Source organism: Pristis pectinata, chromosome 28, assembly GCF_009764475.1.
Source record: "Pristis pectinata isolate sPriPec2 chromosome 28, sPriPec2.1.pri, whole genome shotgun sequence".
Lineage (NCBI taxonomy): Eukaryota > Metazoa > Chordata > Chondrichthyes > Rhinopristiformes > Pristidae > Pristis > Pristis pectinata.
Window position 1 is genome coordinate 15,809,405 of NC_067432.1, and position 19,955 is coordinate 15,829,359.

The window sequence follows — 19,955 nt, forward strand, 5'->3', positions numbered from 1 at the left end:
TGAACAAGCCAGTGTTTTCCTTCCCCCGACACCCTCCAGTGGAGGATGTCACTGTCTTGTCAAGTGGGGGGGAGGCCTGGATTGTACAGGGAAGGATTATCGCCTAGAGGGAGACAACGAGCGAGATTGGGGAGGGATGTACTCCCATCCTATCAGGAGGAAGGCTCCGACTTGTCCAGGTTGTGAGGTACTGGCCTCTCCCTGGGATGCTCGTGCCTCGCATCCAGTGTCCGTATCTCCCCATGTTAGAGCCAGTGTCCGTATCTCCCCATGTTAGAGCCAGTGTCCAAATCCCCCCATGTAAAGCCAGTGCCTGCATCTCCCATGTAAAAACCAGTGCCTATATTTTTCTCTTTAATTCTCCAGTTTCCACTGAGCAATCTCTCTGCCCTCCAGTGCTCCGAGAGCCGGAGTTTCTCTCTCGCTCTGAGCTGACTAAACCACGTTTGCAACAGCTCCGGTGAATTCCGCCCTCACTTCTGCACTGACTGGTGTGAGGGTGGCGAAGCGACGGGACCCCGGTGAGTATCACGTCGTGCTTGCTATGGGTTGGAGGAAGGGCGCATTCCCTTCCTGGGGAGGCAGAGCGGGGCGGGGAAAGCAGGAAATCCGCTCCAGTAAGAGTGGAATTGCAAACCTAGTCCTCAACTTCGCAGTCGAAGGGCTGTGCCTCTTGCAGTAAATGACCGCTGGCGACTGGTCGGGGGCGCAGAGTTACTGAAAGCAATTAACCACTTGACTGCTGTGTGGTGTGAAGAGGCAGGGGTCGAACACAGGAGGCTTGGATTGCTTCTCTGCTTGTGTAAAGGTGAAGGTCCTTGAAATCGAGGAGGCGAAGGTTTCCGTTGATCAGCGGGCTGCTCGCTGGTAAATATGTAAACACTTATAAGAATGTACTCATCGTTGTGGGGTTATGACGGCAATCTTACATGTCGCTTACAAATAAACAGGCAGAATATTACCCACAGTTAGTCAGTTTACTTGGGAACTACCATTTTTTTGTAAATCCCAACGTAGTCTGAGAACAGCCAAAAGAAAGGTAAGCTATTTTGTGAATGGGGCAGCTGTGTGTATTTTACAATGCACAGTAGAAAAGATGCCATGAATTAATACCAGGCTAGTTACAATTCTGGGAAGTTTGGGAAACCCAGGTTAAAGTTAAGTGAAGAATAGGAGATAAAATTGTCTGCATAATATTAAGATTATTTGCGTTCCTTTATCCAAAGAGTGCTGGGGATTGAGAACTGGTGTTTGAAAGTGTGGTCGAGGCAGAAACCCTCATCTAAGAAATACCTGGATGCACTTGAGATGCTCCAATCCATAGGGCTGCAGGCCATGGGTTGGGAAGTGGGATTATCGTGTTTTTCATTGCATAGCACCACATTGGGGTACCTTCCCAGGCTGTAAACTTTAATGACCAGTGAAGGAGATCAAAAGAATTTCTTATCCAGAGTTAGAGGAGATCAGATAGCAATATAACCAGCATGAGTTGAACCTGATTGCTTCATCAAAACAATCTCAACTCTTGGCTGGTTGGCCATATGCAGCCGAGTAAACCATTCTGTAAAACATCACAATTTTTATTTCTCATTTTTTCCTTTGTTTAAAACAGCCAGGGATATTGCTGACACTTAGCACGTGATCACATTACCTAGCTTGTGCAAAAGCGAGAGTTTGAGATTTTCCTTAAGTGTTTGCTTCTGCTTACAGTATAAATATGTGCATGCATTGTAATGCACATTTATATAATGTATAAAGGGGAAGAGACTGCGGGAATGTTCCAAAGCAGCAATGGATCTTGGGGTTTAACTTAGCTATACAACAGAAGCATAAACTGATATAACACAGAAAGGGTCCTTCAGCCCATTGTGGCCTGTGCTGCTTCTTGCAAACTAACCAATTAATTCCCTTTCCTTTTATTTATTATGTTTTATTTTGAAAGTTACCATTAATATGACACATTTGTGATTTTGTATCATCTCAAATCATATCATATACTGTGTATTAGCCATGTCTCCCTGCTCCCCATTCCTTCAGTCACACAGATAAGTTTAAATACCCAGATGACTAGAAGAGTCTGTGGTTATGTGTAATGTGTGAGATTTCTTTCAATTGTTTTGGCTGCTACTACTTTGTTTTCCTGGTGAATTTGCTCCTTGCTCTGGGACTTGTATATATTTTAAGAATAAAATTGCAAACTAAAGAAGAAAATCTGATGATTTTTTAAAAAACATACTGCTATCTGAGTTCTTGCAATGATGGAGCTTCGGACAAGGATCAAGGTAAAATACCCTTACAACAAACTTCAAAACAAAATGTTCTAAAGTTGTTGAGGTACAGAGCACTATACAATGACTAGCACAATTTCTTGTACTATCGCCTCAGTGAATAGACCTGGAAATAATGCCAAATACTGGTGTTTGATAATAAAAATAACCTGCTTTTTTTTCCTTGCATAGCATGCTTTGGGTCAATTGTAAGAATTAAGTTAAACTATATATAACTTGCAAAGGTTAATAGCACATCACTGATTTTCTTCAGTATGATGTGATCAAAACATGACTAAATGTCATTAACTTTATTGCAGTGAATACAATTGACGTTATTACTTTTAAATTTAGACCTCCTTACCTGCTGGACACTCAATTAACCTAATTTAGGTTTTGCAATAGAAATTGATAGATATTTGGAGATTCCATCACAAATTGCTATCTTTTTATTTATATTATACAGGAACTGAAGGAAGCTATTTTCATTAAATATAGTAGGCCATATTAGCTAGATTGTCTGTATAAGTGCAGAATTGCAAGTTGGCTCTAAACACAAAATCCATAGGGTGAAATAACATATTGCAGGTTTAAGATGATGTCACAGATGCAGTTTAATTGGTTCAACAGTGTCAACTCAACACTTTTTACTCCAGTCTAAATGGTATCATTTCTCACTTTAATTCGTGTTTGGTTTCAGTGTGAAACTGTCCAAAAACAACTTCCAAACTGTTTCTTTCTACCTTTCCATGGACAATTGATTGTCATTTTGCTGGAGGGCTATTATAGCAGACTGTGACAGATGGTCTACCTTTATATCTTGTGACTTGGGTGATTTGTACTTTATTTGGCAGAGTGATGTACTCTTGTGAAGAGTGAGTTTCCAAATATTTTGTTTCTACGCTGGTGCTGACTCTCAGAATTACACATCGTTGTTTCGAGTAAACATTCCCTTCATATCCAAAGATGAGGGAGCTTTTCCTTGTGTTGGGTCTTGCAAACTTGTAAATATGCTTCAAAAAATTGAATGAGAAATCACTTCTTCCCTCGAAGCCTAAATATGCCACTTCACAGGAAACAGTTACATTTCTCACTTCAGTCCGCTTTTGGTTTCAGTGGGATATTGCTAAACTGTCCATAGTTTTGGCAGTTAACTTGTGCTTGTTGGCATGGAATTAAACATATCTCAAGTGTTTTTTTTCTCATTACTGACTTTATTTTTGTGAATATAGGATCAGGATTAGGCCTTTCAGGGCTTCAAACCATTCTGTTAAGACAGAGCTTTTTATCTCAATTCCATAACTTCTGATTCCCTTTCCTAAACAAAAATCTACCATCCCAAATTTCAATTGATCCCGGGTTTTGGATATTTGAGTTCCTGGTTTCCACTATTCTTCATGTGAACAAGTCTTTACTCATTTCTGCTGGGCTGCTTTAATTAAGATTATGCCTGCCTTGTTCAGAGTTCTTGCGCCAGAGGGCATCTGCTGTATCCAGTCCCTTTTTCATTTCTAATATCTAAATTAGATCAACCATGAATTTTCTGAAAGTGAGATTTTTGGATGCCTGACATCATTTTTTAAGCCCCTGATATCATTTTAATGAGACTACAGTGAATCCCTTTCGAGGGCAATGTGTCTTTCAAGATGTGGTGTCCAGAACTCAAAATAGAATAAGGTTCTGTACAACTGAAACATAATTTCCTCCCTTTTGAATTCACCTTCATAATGTAAACTTGATGAAGTAGAGTCTTTAGAACAAACAGATCTCATTTTATTCGGCTTGGATGAATTCTTCCTCAGGCCCTAGAGGTCAAAATTCAATGTGTTAGTTTACTGTGCCACCTTGTTCCCCCTGTCCCCGAATGAAGGCTTTTAATTGTTTGTTGCACAAGTTATTTCAGTTTGTGCATGAAATGGGATGAATCATTTACAATATGTGCTGATTCCAGCATAAACAAAAGTCATTTCCTTAGTGCTGCTCTGCGACAGCAATGTCAAGTTTAAATGACTGACTTATTCGGTTAAACTACATTTATTGTTGTAATAGGCCAGGAGTGAACTTTTAACCCTTATTAACTTTTATTTGACTTTTTTTTGCCCAATTCCTAAATAAGAAAACTTTGAACAAAGCAAAGAGGAACTTGTAGCATTAAAAGACATATTACTCATTCTCCATAAATGCTGCAGACTCTGCTCCCTCTCCAGGGACACCCAGGCATGGACAGGTCTGTGCAATGGACTATATTAATTCAAAAGCCATTGGTATTTCATTTCCAAAATATAAGACAAAGTTTTGGATTTCTGATCTCTCACAGATTTACCTTTCCTCCCATACAGCAGCAAAGCTGGGATCTATCTTGGTCAGTGAAGTGACTCAGTGCCTTTTGGCATGTCATCATTGCAAAGTTTTATCTTCTGTTCCGGTAAGTTTGGAGCTTTTGGCATGTTATCAATCCATTGTTACAAAGTGATGGAAATCGTACAGTAATTAAATACAATCATCTATCTTGGGGACTGATTGTGCAATATTCAGTTGATGGATGTGGTTTGTACATGTATCTAAATTTGTATGTTGGCTTGGTGAAGATTGTACATGGGTGGTCATTGATGGAGGTTGGGAAAATTTCATGAAACTATGGTCAATGATACTTTTACTTTTTTGCTCGGCTAATGTGGCCTGCTGTTCAGCTTATTGCGTTAGAGCATGATGTTGTTAACATCAATATGATGGGTATGATCTCTGTCTGGCCCACGATACTACTTCCTTTTCAGTTATTAGAATTAGATGAAGAGAATTAGGATGAGGCTCAGGTGGAGCATGGACCAGTTTAGTTGAATGTGACACTTTTGCATTGTTAGTTTTGTATATAAAAGAAAGGCATGAGGGAACTATTCGTGCCTCCAGTGTGACATGGGGGGTGGTGGGGGGAAGATCTATGTAGAAGCTTTCAATGCCATAAAAATTAGGCCATGAGCAAACTCTAGGGAAACAAAGTCTCATGAAATGAGGGACTTTGTGAAAGTGTGCAAGGGACTAGAGGAATATGGTAAATCTGGATCTTGATGATAAGGAAAGTTAAAAAGGATTAAAGGGAATTCAATTTAGGACAAACATTTGGAAGAATGTCTTTGTATGAAAAAACATTTGAAATTTTTTCTCAATTACAATGATTCAGAGCATAATAAAGTGACATGACTGCCCAAAAATTAATTTCTGGTCAGTGGTGCTAAACATGCTATGCAGTCACGTTTGTGCATTGTACTCTGTCCTTGAAGTTAATTCCATTGAAGTAAATTGAATGAACTTCAGAGGCAAAGTACAATATGCTGAAGCAACCAGACAGTGTGTTTAACGCTATCAAGGCATATGGTCTTTCTTTTAATGGGTAAGAAGGGGGTTCAATAGAATTCCGTTATCTGTTTCATTTCATCATTGTCGACTAACATATAACCCTTTTTAAAACAAAATGCTGTTGGTAAAATTGCTGTTATATCATGAGCCACAATCTGCCACCTCAGATGTTTGACCATGGAGTTGTATTGTGCCGTTCGAACTTGGTGTGCACACAATACATTGATGATAGAGCTTTTTGTATCAATTGGAATAGTTCATGTAATTGAAATTTACTTGACAGTTCGTTAAGGCTGTTTTGCATTACCATATTTCAGAGTTTATACATTGATTGGAATGTCAGGCTTGATAGATGTCCCACCGTTATCATATTTCTGTCAATCTTTTGAATGTTAAAGTACCTATTGAATTACAGTAAAAAGATAATGTGTGCAGGTTGTGTTAAATGATGGGTTAATACGAGGGAGAATAATTTCCTTGTAACATCAAAGTCAGCATATTAAACGTCACTTTAGTATCTCATGATTTTAATGCTGAGGTTTCCAACTTTTTGTGACTTTTTACCTCATTAACATAAAAGTCTTTATCTTAGTTAAATAGCAGCTAAATGGGAATTTTGTTTGAAGATGATAAAACAAGATTTTGCTTTGCTTTCAAAATAAGTCATTGACTCAGAAACATTTAGAACAATTTTAACTATAATCAACAAGCATTGTCTTTGGTAATGTATTGTAGGATTAGATGTATTTAATGTAATTACATTAAAGGTTTTGCCCTCTCAAATTATTAGTCAATTGGACATGATAGCATTCAAAATATTATTGAGGTGTGTGATTGAAAGGCAGAAAATGTTGGTTTCCTGGATGTCATGAATTCAGTGTTGTGAATTGGCTTAGTAATAGAAGGTGGTGGGTGATGATCAAGGACTGTTTTTGAGATTGGAAGCCTGTGACCAGTGGGGTAATATAGAGATTGGTGCAGGTAATCTTGCTGTTTGTTATGTGCATGAATAATTTGTATATGAATATAGGAGATACTGTTCATATCATTCACATGATGTGAAGATTGGTAACGTTGTTGATGGTGAGGTGGGTAGACTTCAACTAGGGAATGATGTTCAGTAGTAGGTAAAATGGCTGAAAAATGGCAGATGGAATTTTAACCCTGAAAAATGCGAGGTTATGCATTTTGGGAGGACTAATAAGACTGGAATATGCACAATGAATGGCAGAACTGAGGAACAGAGGGACATTTTGTACATGTCCAAAGATCCCTGAAAGCAGCAGCTCGCAGGGTCCGCAGGTATTTATCATTTAAATAGCAAAAATGCAAAAAAAAACTTACTAATGAAATACAGAAAAAGCAAATTCATAGAAACATGAATATTGTTCTGTGAATTACCATTTTTGCTTTGTTGATATATTGCTCAGACTTCAATGAATCCTTGAATCCTATATTGAGTCCATTTGCTGTGTATTATGGGATAGTGGTCAATCACTGTATATAGCATAGAAATATGCAAAACTGATCAGTACAAACTGTAAAGAGTTAATTTAAAAACTGTGCATATTTCTTCACAGTTTAATGAGTTTAGTTCTCTTCCTTCAACCACAGGCTGACCATAAACTCAACCACCAACTTGTGTTGACTGGGAAATCTGAACTTCTGCTGCAACACCTGTGAGCAACTGTTGCCAAATTGTGGGCCTAGGCTTTGATTATTCAACTCTCTGAGCTATGATAACTCCATCATTATATGTGCCTCTATTTCTGAACTGAGGCTGCTTTGTTCAATGTGAACATTGTGGACCTGGAGCTTTGTAATAAGTTGGATTCAGTACTGTTGGTCACTAGTAGGAAAACCTGAGCACTGAAACTTGCTAGAAGCAGCAAACTGAGATAAGCAGAAGTCTCGTTTATAGTTTGTCATGGGTGAGATTGCTTTTGCAGCAGAAAAGGCCAAGAGACCTTTTGATAGAAATATTTATCAAGGGTCTGGACAGAGAAACTGTTTCCATTGCCAGTAGGAATAAGATCCACGGGACACAAATGTAAGGTGATTGGCAAAAGAACCAAGTGTAATGTGAGGAGATTTTTTTTTCCATGCAGCAAGTAGCCATGATTTGGAATTTACTTCCTGGAAAGGAAATTGATACAGATTCAATGGTTGCTTTCAGAAGGAAGTTGGGTAGATCCATAAGGGAGATAAAGTTACAGGACTCCAGAGAAAGAGTAGGGAAATGGAACAAAATGGATTGCTTGCAGAGAGCCAGCAAGGACACGAGGGGCCAAATGGCTTCCTTGTTGTAATGATTATGTGATTCCACTGTGAACATTAACTTAAACTTTATTTGTGCTCCCAAGCTTTTATAGCATACTCCATGACTTCATGGAACAGAGTTTTCAGTCTTATCATTGCTTGCTTTTTTAATGTGTTTTGGGCATTTTTCTATTCAGTAGGAAGACTAAACCACTAAATTCTTGAGAAATTGTAAGTTTGACCTCCCTCCAACCTGCCCCACACTTTGATTCCACCATTTGAAAGAAGCCTTGTGTAAATCTGCCTTTAGTTTTTTCTGCTGCACGGTTCTGAACAGATATAAAATGGCTGATATGTTTAAGAAGCTACTTTACTTCTCCATTTCAAGAAAGCCATACTGGGACAAGTTTTCTTTACTGAGTAGGTAGAATTCCAAAACCTGAGTATTTCATTTGCCCTTCAGCATCATTTTATTGCATTGCTGACAAAGCTGCATTATATTTTTTTTCAAATCTGCTCAAATTAAATGTGTGTAATACAAGACTATGTTTACTCAAGATGTGAAGGGCATTTAGTCTCCAGATGTTAACTTGCATATCACAGCAGCTTAATTTATATTTCATGCTCTTTTAAACGCCAGAACAACTTGAAGGATTATAATTTTTGAGGTTATTTAATGATATGAAAATTATTCATAAGTATGTGCTACCTCCCTAACAGTTTTGGATTTTACTGTTAGCTGTACTGAATATTGTCTGATTACATGGTTTTCTCTAAACTGAAAAATTTAACAGAGATGAAAATAATTTGGGAAAGTTCATGAGAACAGCGCTACTAGAAAATCATTGCAACCATAAGAGACATTGCCGTTTCGGTTTCTTTTTTTATTGGAGAAGATATTATAATTGTGTTTTTTTTACAGCCTGTCCATTTAGCTTCATTTTGTTGAGATTTTTTGTTTCATATATAATTTTGGGAAAAATTAGTGCTGATTCAGCCCACTGCCCGCCCTCACCCATCTCTCTTTTCCCCACCCCTGCTTTTCCCAAAACCATAATTTATTTGCAGCCCTAGATGATCATGAGTTCGCAATTTCTGAAGCAGGGTGGGCCGTGAATGACAACTTGACTTCAGAAGTCAGGTCATTAGGCCCTGATGGTATTTTGATAACTTGCTCCTGTGAAAGGACTTTTAAATTGCTTTTAAATTTCTCTGGTGACCAGACCCATTTTAAAGCAGTTCGAATAGATTTAAAAAACATAAAAGTACATTTACTTAAAAATATCTGAATGCTGTTGAAACTTTTTAAAAATATAAAGATTGAGTAAAATAAAGGAAATTAACAAACCTGTAAGCTGCATTTGACTCTTCAGTCAAGGAATGCCATTGCCTGCAGGTTTCCCTTCAAATCGCACACCATTCTGAACTGAAAAAAAATTGCTGGTCCTTCATTTTTCTGGGTCTACATCCTGGAATTCCCTATCCAACAGCACCATGGATGTACCTTCACCAGAAGGACGGAGTGGTTCCAGAAGCTGGTTCACCATCATTCACTCATGGACAATTGGGAATGGACAATAGATGTCGGCCTTGTCAGCAATGTCCATGTCCTAAAAAGAATTGAAAACAAAACTCTCTTAACTCAAATTTTTGAATTCCTTACTTTAAAGTTGAAAATAACCTTACATATTTCATAATAAATACTTTTATAGACCAGATTTAAGATTGAAAAGCACAAACCGGGCCATCCTGGAGCTTGTGTTATTGTTGTGGCACATCCAAGGTATAGGGACCATTGACCTGTGCAAAAGGTGGAGAAAATTATAGAATGAGGGACCAAAGCTAAGAAATTTTCCACTCCATATTTTTTCAGGATTTCTGTCATTCCAATTATTATTGGATAATTATTGAAAACATTCCTATAGTTCAACTCCCCTTCAGAACGAGGTTAGTGCACTAAATGGTGAGATTTAGTGTGTGTGCTACCAATCTTGCTGTTTTAGAAATATTTGTCAAGTACATAAAGAGCATTTTCACTTTCCTTGGCGAGTTTTCAAGAAAACTGCATCTCTTTAAAGGTTCAGCAGATTTGGAGACTGTGAAAAGTGGATGTTGATGGATATGTTCTTCCTTGGATCATTTAGAAGTTAAAATATTCATCAATTATCATGTGATGTTTTTCCTGTTTCCAGTTCAAAAAGCCTGTTGCTATTATAAGAATATTGCTGAATACAATCCCCTTTTAAAAGCATTGTTCTCATCTGGCTCACTGAAGATTTTGGAAATTCTTTAAATAAGCTTTGTATTTTGATTTAAGTAGAAATTCTCCTAAGGATATGACCCATGCAGAGCCTTAGGGAAACCTTACCTGTGATGGACAGAAATAAACATCTTGGCATTGGTTCACAACAGGCAAGCAAGAATTGTCCTCCTCTTAGTTTCAATCTCACGTTTTCAAAAGAGAGCACAGAATCACAGCTTTTTAAGTTTCTATCATTTTGCATGGTTACGGTGGAAGATAGTAAAGGAATTACAGTATATTCTTAGAGAGAAAAAAGTCCTAACAGCTTATTAAGACTAATTCTATTGCTAAAGATTTGGCAAAATTTCCTTTTCTTTTAAGTTTGGATTGATATTCAAAGTTTCAATTGATGTAACATCAAATACCCCACCAATATGTCATGCATTCCACCGCATACTAAGATCTGATGTAGCACAATGAAAATGCTCATTGCCTATCGGTAGTTAAGGGAACATATGTATTTTATTTTGCTGCATTTTTTTGTACAATGGCCCTTCAGTGGAGGGTGCTGGGGTTATTTCATGATAGTTATGTTCAATTTAAGTGTGGCATTGTTTCTTAAAAGTATATTGGATTGCTAAGAAGAGGTGAAGGAATCTAATCCTATCAACAAATTCCAGTGATAGACAAGGACCCTGCCCAAGTATTATGTGACGAAGGCATTTCTCAGCCATTGAATCCAAATAAATGGCAATGATCACTTTTATTTCCAGTTCCAGTTCTTGTTCCTGATGATAAATGTCAATTTTGACATTACTGATATGATGTTAATGTCCTGACGTCATTAATAGAGCATACTTCCCATCGATTAATGTGAATGAACAACAGCTTTAAAATATTTTTTCCAACCAAAAGCAAATATAGTATTATACAGGTCAGTCCGGAGACTCAAAACAGCTCTATGGCCTGTTGGAATTCTGACTCTACACTGTTACTAGCACAGGGGATGTTAGATAGTCATGTCAAATTAAGTTATCTGCAGTCTCTTGTGTTTCCTGCGAATGCTGGAATCTGGAGCAAAAAACAAGTGCTGGAGGAACTCAGTGGGTCAGGCAGCGTCTGTGGAGGCAGAGGGATGGCTGACATTTCGCTACATCAGGCCCAAAACATCGACCATTCCTCTGCTTCCACGGATGTTGGCTGATCCACTGAGTTCCTCCAGCACTTGTTTTCTGCTCTAAGTTATTCCCATATCTGAAAAGTCAAAAATATTCACTCCTAATTTCTATCATTCCCGGTCTCTTAACCTATCTCTGTAATACCACCATTAGATGTAAAAAAAACACCACCTCCATTTTTTTGAAAACAACCAAAGGAAATTATGTCACTTCAGAATCAATTTGCAATGCCTCTATTCTTTGTACATTGTTACTAAATAAATCTTGCTGCAATCTATCCCCTGCTTGTGTGACTTGAATCAAAGCAATTATGCAATTCTTTCAGCAATATTCAATTCCGTTGCTATCTGTATCACTGTTACTACAATTGACACAGTCCCTGTGCCTCAAAAACCTGCATTACAGCAATGCAATAGATACCGTGTGGAATGACAGCAGAAGTAACCACAATTGTAATTTTGCCATTGATTGTATTGTAAGAAGCTGTATGTTCCCAACATGAAAGCAGTACCAGTAGAAGCTTTAGATAGCGTCAGTAAGAAGAACAACATATTGGTGCAACACCTTTCTAAACATCAAAAATGCCAGAAACACTGAGCAAGTCAGAAAAAAGTCATCAATCTTTTGATACTGGGTGAATGGCCTGAAAGGTTAACTGTTTCTCATTCCCTGCAGATGTTGCCTGACCTGGATATTTCCAGCCTTTTCCATTTTTATTTCATGTCCACTGAAGCCTGTATGTTTATGTTTTATGGTTAATTGCCGACTTCTGCTTAAAGGATGAATTTGTTTAAGCAAAACTCTAATACACTTGAGGTGAGATCTTTAGTATCACGTAATGTTATAAACATTGTTTTTTTTTACAGCCAGACCAGTGGGCTATCTGGTTCCTTTTCAAAGCTGGTCTGGGATTGTATGACAACCTGTGCCAACCCTGTGTATGGTTGAATATGTCCCCAGGGTCAATGGCTCAAGTGGTACCTGACCCTGAAGTCATACTGAAGTTAACACACAGTGCTGGAAATGCACAGTCACTTTTGTCGATAGATTAGGGAAAAGGCAAAGTAACATTTATTATGTGTATCAGCCCAAAGGTACTGCTACCCTTGTATCGGAAAGTGTCTTGTATCAATACAATGCCAGCAGTAACTGCAGAATATAAACCACAACTGAGAATTAGGAGTTGTTTCAGTTACCATCTTTGTGAATCTACCTGCCTGTTCAGATTTTACAGAAAGAGCATATTTAACTAGGGTGCTCAAAATGTGTTAGATAGTAATTTGATGTCTTTGGTGGTGTGAAGCTAATATGCCTTACAGATTGACCATAGGTACTAAAAGGTGAGAGACAACACAATTTTCTCTCAACACAAACAATCCAGCAGGCACAACGAGAATCTTCTGCTTGAGGCAACTTGTGTTTTTGTTGCTGACTTGCAGCTGAATAATCAATCACTGGATTCCCATATATTGGAGCCTAGACAGTTGTCCTGCACTCTGTGCCACAGTTATAAAGTCATTGAGTAATAGATTCATACAGCATAGAAGCAGGCCCTTTGGCCCACCCTGTCCATGCTAACCATCAAGTACCCATCTACACCAATCCCATTCACCAGCATTTGGTCGATTGCCTTCAATGTTTTGGTGATTTCAAGTACTCAAGTGCCTTGCCTGTGTTTCTGCAGATGCATCAATGAGTTCTTGCCAGCAATGAAAATCTAAAGTGTGTCTTCAATTCTGTTTTTACTTTTATTAGTTAAATGGGTACACTTTGTATTTAATGATGAATACCATTAACATTCAAACTAATGGGTAATGGTTACTGATCCTCCCTCCAATCGGCATGCTCATTAGCTGGACATGATATAGAATACCATACAATGGTTGGCCCAACCAGTCCACTTACGCTACACCCATTTTTCTTCAGCTCAATCAATCAACATAGCCCTCTATTCCCTTCTCACCTGATGTACTTGCCCTGCCTCCCTTCAAATACATCTATACTAATCACTTCAAGCAATCTATTTGGTAGTGACATTAGGTCACTGTTTTCTTCAAGCACTCTGGGGTAGTGACTGTCTATATCACCAGTTCCCTTTTTATCTGCCACAAACTTTTAGCCCAGTCTAAAATCCATTCCCATAAAACATGCAGCAGCTGTTAATTAATCACCATAATTGTAATTCATGCTGTTCTCGAAACTTAAGTATTGCAGTAAATTTGATCACGTGAAATGAGCAGTGAGAATCAGGCCAGAACTAGATGGGGAAATAATTGCTCAATGGAGGATAGGTTGTAGTTATTTTTTCCTATGCTTGTTTGTATCTTTGTGAGGTATGTGGGTTTGCATGTATTTGTGTGTGGATTTGTACGAGTTTGTGTCAGTGTGAGGTGTATACGGTGTGTTGGTTTGTGTGTGTGGTTTTGCAACTGTGTGGGATGCGTAGGTTTGTATCTGCAGGAAGAGTGTGGAATTATGTATGTGTTTGCATTTTGTGAAATGTGTGGCTATGTGTGTGATTTTATCTGCAGGGTATCTGAGGTTGCATCTGAATTTGTGTTTGTGTGTGAGGTGTGTGGATTTATGTCCATGTGAGTTGCTGGGTTTTGTGCACGTGTGCACACATGAAGTTTGGCTGCATTTTATAACCAGCACTTCAAGCATGGAATATGAGATTTTGTTTAGGGATTCCAGTTTTGTACTCTTCTTTGGAGATGAACACGGGATGAAGACCATCATGAATATGGAACTTTGCATGGAGCTCAGTCCAATGCTGTCATGAAAGACAACCAAGGCAGGCCGTGCTGGTTCTTGGTGGGGAAGAGTGGGAAATTGAACTGAATGCTGATCTGCCAGAATCAGCAAGATCTCCTATGTGCTTCACACAAGTGCAAACTGACAAAAATGAACAAGACAGAGATATTAGGACAGCATTAGGGAAGCATAGTCAGTATAGATTTTTTCTCGAAGATGAAGGTAAAGCAAGGTGATTTGGAAAAGAAGTTCTAGAGCCCCAGGCTGAGATGGCTCTTGGCAGAGCTGCCAGTAGTGAGGAGGAGAAGGAATGGGAGGGCAGCACAAAATTGGAGGAGACAAAATGCTATAAATCTGGATCAACACAAAGGAGCTGGAGGAACTCAGTGGGTCAGGCAGCATCTATGGAGGGAAATGGACAGTCAATGTTTCGGGTTGAGACCTTTCATCAGGACAGATAAAGTTGGAGGAGCTCAGTTCTGGAGATGGAGAAGGTTACGTGTACAGAAGAACAAAGCTGGAGAGATATTTGAAATGATAAAGTGTGTTGAGATTGAGGTATTGATGGATGGCAATCACAGGGGTGGTGGATGAATGTGGCATGGTTTGGGGTGGGATACAAGGCACCAGATCTGGTGCTCAGCTGCAAGTAAGTTGTCTGGAAGTAGAGAGAGGGAGGGATCAGGGTTTGTAATGAGAGATAGAGACAATGTTTAATTGGAAAAAATTGTTCTAATCTAGAAATGGATATCAGAAGAAGTCTAACAACACACAGGTGGCAGAAGGGATAACCGAGATGGTGGGTGTTGTCAAGTATATGGGCAAAGAAATTGTTCATGTGCATTACATGATCTCCCCTAAAACAAAACAATTGTGGAATGCAATCAGGTTTTTAATCACACCTTTGCCACAACTCACGATTGTGCTTCTGTCTGTTCTGTGCAAATGGCATGTCAGGAGACAGAAAAACCTGGCATGTGCTCAGTGGGATTTTGACCTCCAACAAATTCCATTACAGAGTGTGCAGACTGAAACACCTGAGGCATGAGGATCTGAGATGGGCCAATGTAGTTCACTCAGGGGCTCTTCACAGACTGACCCTTGAACTTTCAGTACACTTGGTTGCAACCCAGAGAGCAGTTAATCACTGACACAGCCTTGAAGGGATGATGGCCTTCAAGCAATGATAATTGTTCACAACCATGTACCAACTCTGCACTAGTTTTCCTATTTTTAAAACAAAATAACTTCATATACTTACAAATATAATCAGGCCAAATTTTATTTTACACTCAGCAATCTTCACATTCACAGGTTTTGATAAAGTTGGAGATTCACTAGGGGCTGTTGAAGTGTCATCCACCTCCAGAGTAATGTTATTTTCAATCTCATCAAGACATAAATCGTTGGTTCTTCGTGAGTAACTGTGGAATTCAATTCATGAGCTTCAGTCTCATAGACTTTTTTTGCCATGCCCAGAGGTATTGTGTGATAGGATTAAATGGTCTGTGTGGATACTTCTGAATTTGCCACTGATGTTCAGAAGATTATTCTTAGAACTGCAAACCTATATTTCTCAAGTATCCCTTCTCACCACCAACCTACCAGGAAATCTTTGTACTTGAACTCTATTGTGCAGACTGAACTTCACCTTGTGGCTAGGTATCATGATGCTTATTCTATTTGAACTGCCTTTCCAACTCCTTTAGTCCCAAATCAGGCTGAACGAGACTTGACTGTATCTTAAGTCTTTGCAACAGCATTTCTGTAGAAATGTATCCCACTGTAACATGTGGCATTATCCAATAGCTTAGAAGAAATGCTGCAGGTCAATATTTCAGGTTGAAGTTCGCTTGAACTTCTGTGACCTTTTCTTCAATGCCTTCTTAACAATGTGAACTGATCTTTCTACTTTGAAGCTTGGTGTCAAGGAAAAGTAAAATGGTAAATGACAATCAACACCTATAGCTGCTGGAAAACTGAAATAACAAAACAAAAACATTGGAAACATTCAGCAGGTTAAGCAGCACTTAGTGAAACAGTTAACATTGCGCTGATCTGCTGAGTGTTTCCAGTAATTTCTGTTTTTATTATAAGAGAAAAAAATTTTTGTTCATAAATTATTCAAAACAAATGACCTAAACTGTGTTCTTTTATCCAATATTACTCCTTCCAGCAGGCTGTGTGTGGCAAAGATTGATGTTAATTCTTCTATTATGCATTCTGATTTGGCATATAATAATCCCATATGCTTTATTTCTAGCCACTTTGGCTGTTGATAAATGCTTAAAAAGTTGTCCCTACATTTTCTACAATAATCAACAGGGTCCCGATGAAGGGTCTTGACCCAAAATATCGACTGTCCATTTCTGACCATAAATGCTGCCTGACCCTCCACCAATCTGTGTGTTGCTCAACAGGGACCTGTAGGAATGGTTGTGTAAACCACTTCCACATGTGGAATGGTGCTTTAGTCTGCATTTTTGACTTCTGAACACTTACTGGTTAGGTTTCTATATTTTTGACTATACTGGCCGATATACAAAACCGCCAGTCACTGCCATTGTATTCAGCAAATCCAAGATTTATTCCATTGTTTTGTGGTTAGTTCTGTATCACTGCTCTGTGTCCCCATTTTATACACATTTGTTCGGTAAGATATTCACAACGTTCTTTGGTCCTGTGTTATCCACAACAGTCCATCTTCTTAACATGTGTTGGTATGTCAAAATCTTTTTGCATAGCTCTCATTATTTTCACAGGCAAATAATCTTGAGGTGTCCATAGAGTACTAGTTTTGCTCCCTGTTCATAAGCTGGTCCCAGCAAGGTCCAGCATAGTGATTTGTTTGGATGCTCCATATGAGATGTCATAACCAAAATTAGACAGTTGGATGGTTCACCTCTGTATCCTTCAAGTCGCCATCATGGGAATAGTAAACTTTGGCACCAGAATGGCCCACAGTTTTGATGTCAGCAACTAGCAATAATTGGTGAAACCTTGTAATTCCATTCACAATCCCCAACATCCCCTTCCCCACCCTTCTATCTGAGCATAGCCCTTTTGTCTTTCGGTTAGTGTTCATGTGTTGTATGTGATGCCCATTGCAACAATAACAAAGCTTCACAGTCACCACCCAGATGCAATTCAGATCTCCCACTGGTGATCCTGCTATTGGTCCATATTTTGTGTTCACACTAACATTCTATGCACAGTGGTGTTCCAGTTCCAGGGACCCAATTTCAATCCTGACTTTGGGTGCCATCTGTGTGGAGTTCTTCCCTGTGACGTGTGCATTTCCATGGGGTGCCACATTTCTTCCCACATGAGCTAGTAGGTTAATCGACAACTGTGAATTATCCCTCAGTGTAGGCAAGAGCGAATGAAATGGGAAGTGATGGCCATGTGAGAGAGAACAAGTTTTAGGGCTAAAGGGAAATAAGGAGTAAGGGAATGCAGCTAATGGGATTGTTCTGCTGGGAGATGGCATGGATCTGAAGGGCTGAATGTTCTCCTGCTATTTCATAACAATAAGTAAAAAAACAAAAATTCCTTAATATTTATAGAAGCCTTTCTTTACATGGGTGTTTAGTAATTTGGTCTGGATTTGCTCATAGGATAGTCCATACACAAACTTATTCCACAGGGCATGATCCAAGAACACTTTGAAGTTGAAAGGCCATGCCTGTGATATTGAGAATTATCTTTCCTCAACTCTAGCTATGGGTTCCAAACATGTAACTGTCCACAATCTCTGGCACTGGATTGAAATGGTTTGGCAGCTTTACTTTGTTAAATGTGACATTGATTATCCAGCAGGGAGCAAATATGTTTGTTGGAATGGTCCAGAACTAGATAGCATAGTTTCAGAATAAGGAGGAGCCAATTAAGATTGACATCTGGAAGAATTCCTTCTCTGGGGGCTGTGAGTCTTTGGAACTCCTTTCACAGAGACACCTGGGGACAGAGTCCTTGGGTATATTCAAGGCTAGGGTAGCTCTTCTAATCAGTAAGAGTTATGGGAAGAGGACAGGAGATGTTGAATCAGCCGTGATCCTATTGAATGGTAAGAGCTGGATGTCTGACTCCAGTTTTTCCTACTTCTGGTCTTTAACCCTTGTGATTCTATGATTCTGTTCCCCTCTTTTTCCAACTGCCCTCCCCCACCCCCCCTCCCCCCCCAGCTCATCACCTCAGCCCCACAGACCAGAACCCAAGCCTCCCGAACTCTGCAATCTGAAGCTGTGATATACTGTACCTGCCTACCTCCACTCACAGTGCAAAGGCAGAGCAAGGGTAGAATAGGCTGATGACGGTGTTATTCATAGAGGCCTGCTCTATTGTGCCTTGGCCACAAGCACTTCGGAATTTTACCGCAGTTAGCCCTAGGATAGAACATGTTGGTCTGCTGAGCATTTCTCACTTAACGATCCTTTCTCTGTGTGGCAGAATTGTCACCAGGGCATTGTAGAAATGAGACATGGTCGAAAGTTAGTCACTGGAATGGAGAGGGATTGAAGTTAGTTGGAAGATTGGATGCTATCAGCTTGAATCACTGATAGGCTGGCATTCAGTTTGGAGACTGATGTGGAGGGGGAGCAAGTCCTGTAGCCCTCTGATGAGCAGAATATCAAGGGGAACACAACCAGAGGTATACCTGTAGGAAGTGCAGAGATATGGGCAATGAACAGTTGATTTAGCTGAATTATGGCCTTAGTGATCAGTCTTGTCAGGATGAGTAATCGACCAAGGGCTATTTGTTTCTCCACTCAATAAAGTTATGGCTGATTCCCTATCTTAAGGTCACTTTACTGTCTGACTTTAACCTTTTGATTCTCCTTGCAACTAAAAGTAGATTGATCTTATTCTGAACGTTCATAATAATTGAGCCACTACAGTCCTTTTGCACAAGTAATTCCAAATATTGACAACCCTTCCAGTGGAAGAATTTCTCCTTGTTCAGTCCCCTGTGGCTCAACCCTTGTCCAGAGACTCCAACATGGCAACAGATTATGCCCTCTGCCCTGTTATGTATTCCAAGAATTATGTGAGTTTTCATGATATTGCCTCCCATTAGTCTCAACAATTTGAGCTCATTTTACTCAGCCTTTCCTTGTATCTTGCCCAGGAGTCAATTTAATATAATGTTCACTTGCACTCACTCACAAGGCAAATATGTGAAACCCAAACTGTACACAGTACTCCAGACGCCATCCCACCATGATCTCAATAATTGCAGGAAGACTTCCGTCCCATTTATACTAAAGATTAATACACAGTTTTCCTTCCTGCTTATCAACCATACCTGCACATAAGTGTACAAGAATGGCCAGATCCCGAACACTTGCTAGTGTCTTGCCTTTTTACCAGCAGAAGGATGATTCTAGTCAGTAACAGTGGTTAACAGGGGTAAACAAAGAACTGAGGTACAGTTGGGGACTAGTGATACATTTTGCAAGCATGTCACTGAGCTATTGTTGCTACCCATAAAGCTCTACTACTCATAACTCTTGTCTTTGCCTTTATTGAATTTCAAATTAATAAATAGTCTTCTGTTTCCCAAGGGCCCATTATTTGTTACACTAGGGATAAATTAAATTTTCCACAGACCTCGCTCTGCTCTCTCTCGCTCATGTAATTTTGGTTTAGCTTGTTCCCATCTTCCCTGTTTCATTTTGTAGCAGCCTTTCACTTCTGCAAAAATGCTTTCTTCAGATGTGAAGATTATGTATCTGAGTAGCTGATGTTAAGGTTATAATCAGGACCAATCAGTTTCTCTCAGAGCTGGTATCCTCCTCCCGATAAGGAGGAGATCTAATGTTAGATTTGCACTGTACAAAACTGGAGAACGGCTTTGCCCTCTGTTCAGTAGTTAGATTTTAAAACCATTAAAAAAATGTT

General features: G+C 39.2%; 1 protein-coding gene across 4 annotated transcripts in view; it reads left to right on the forward strand.

Moving 5' to 3' along the window:
- Window positions 1–327: 327 nt before the first annotated feature.
- The window catches only part of atp8b4 (ATPase phospholipid transporting 8B4), a 207,194-nt gene continuing 187,566 nt past the window's right edge, over window positions 328–19,955 (forward strand). For 2 of the 4 annotated variants that reach the window (XM_052040688.1, XM_052040691.1), the window contains exons 1-2: window positions 636–867; window positions 4,607–4,692. The gene's annotated coding sequence lies outside the window, so the exon portion shown is untranslated. Of the gene's footprint in view, window positions 522–635; window positions 868–983; window positions 1,040–4,606; window positions 4,693–19,955 lie in introns of those variants that run through there. The other 2 variants (XM_052040689.1, XM_052040690.1) reach the window with 2 other exon arrangements.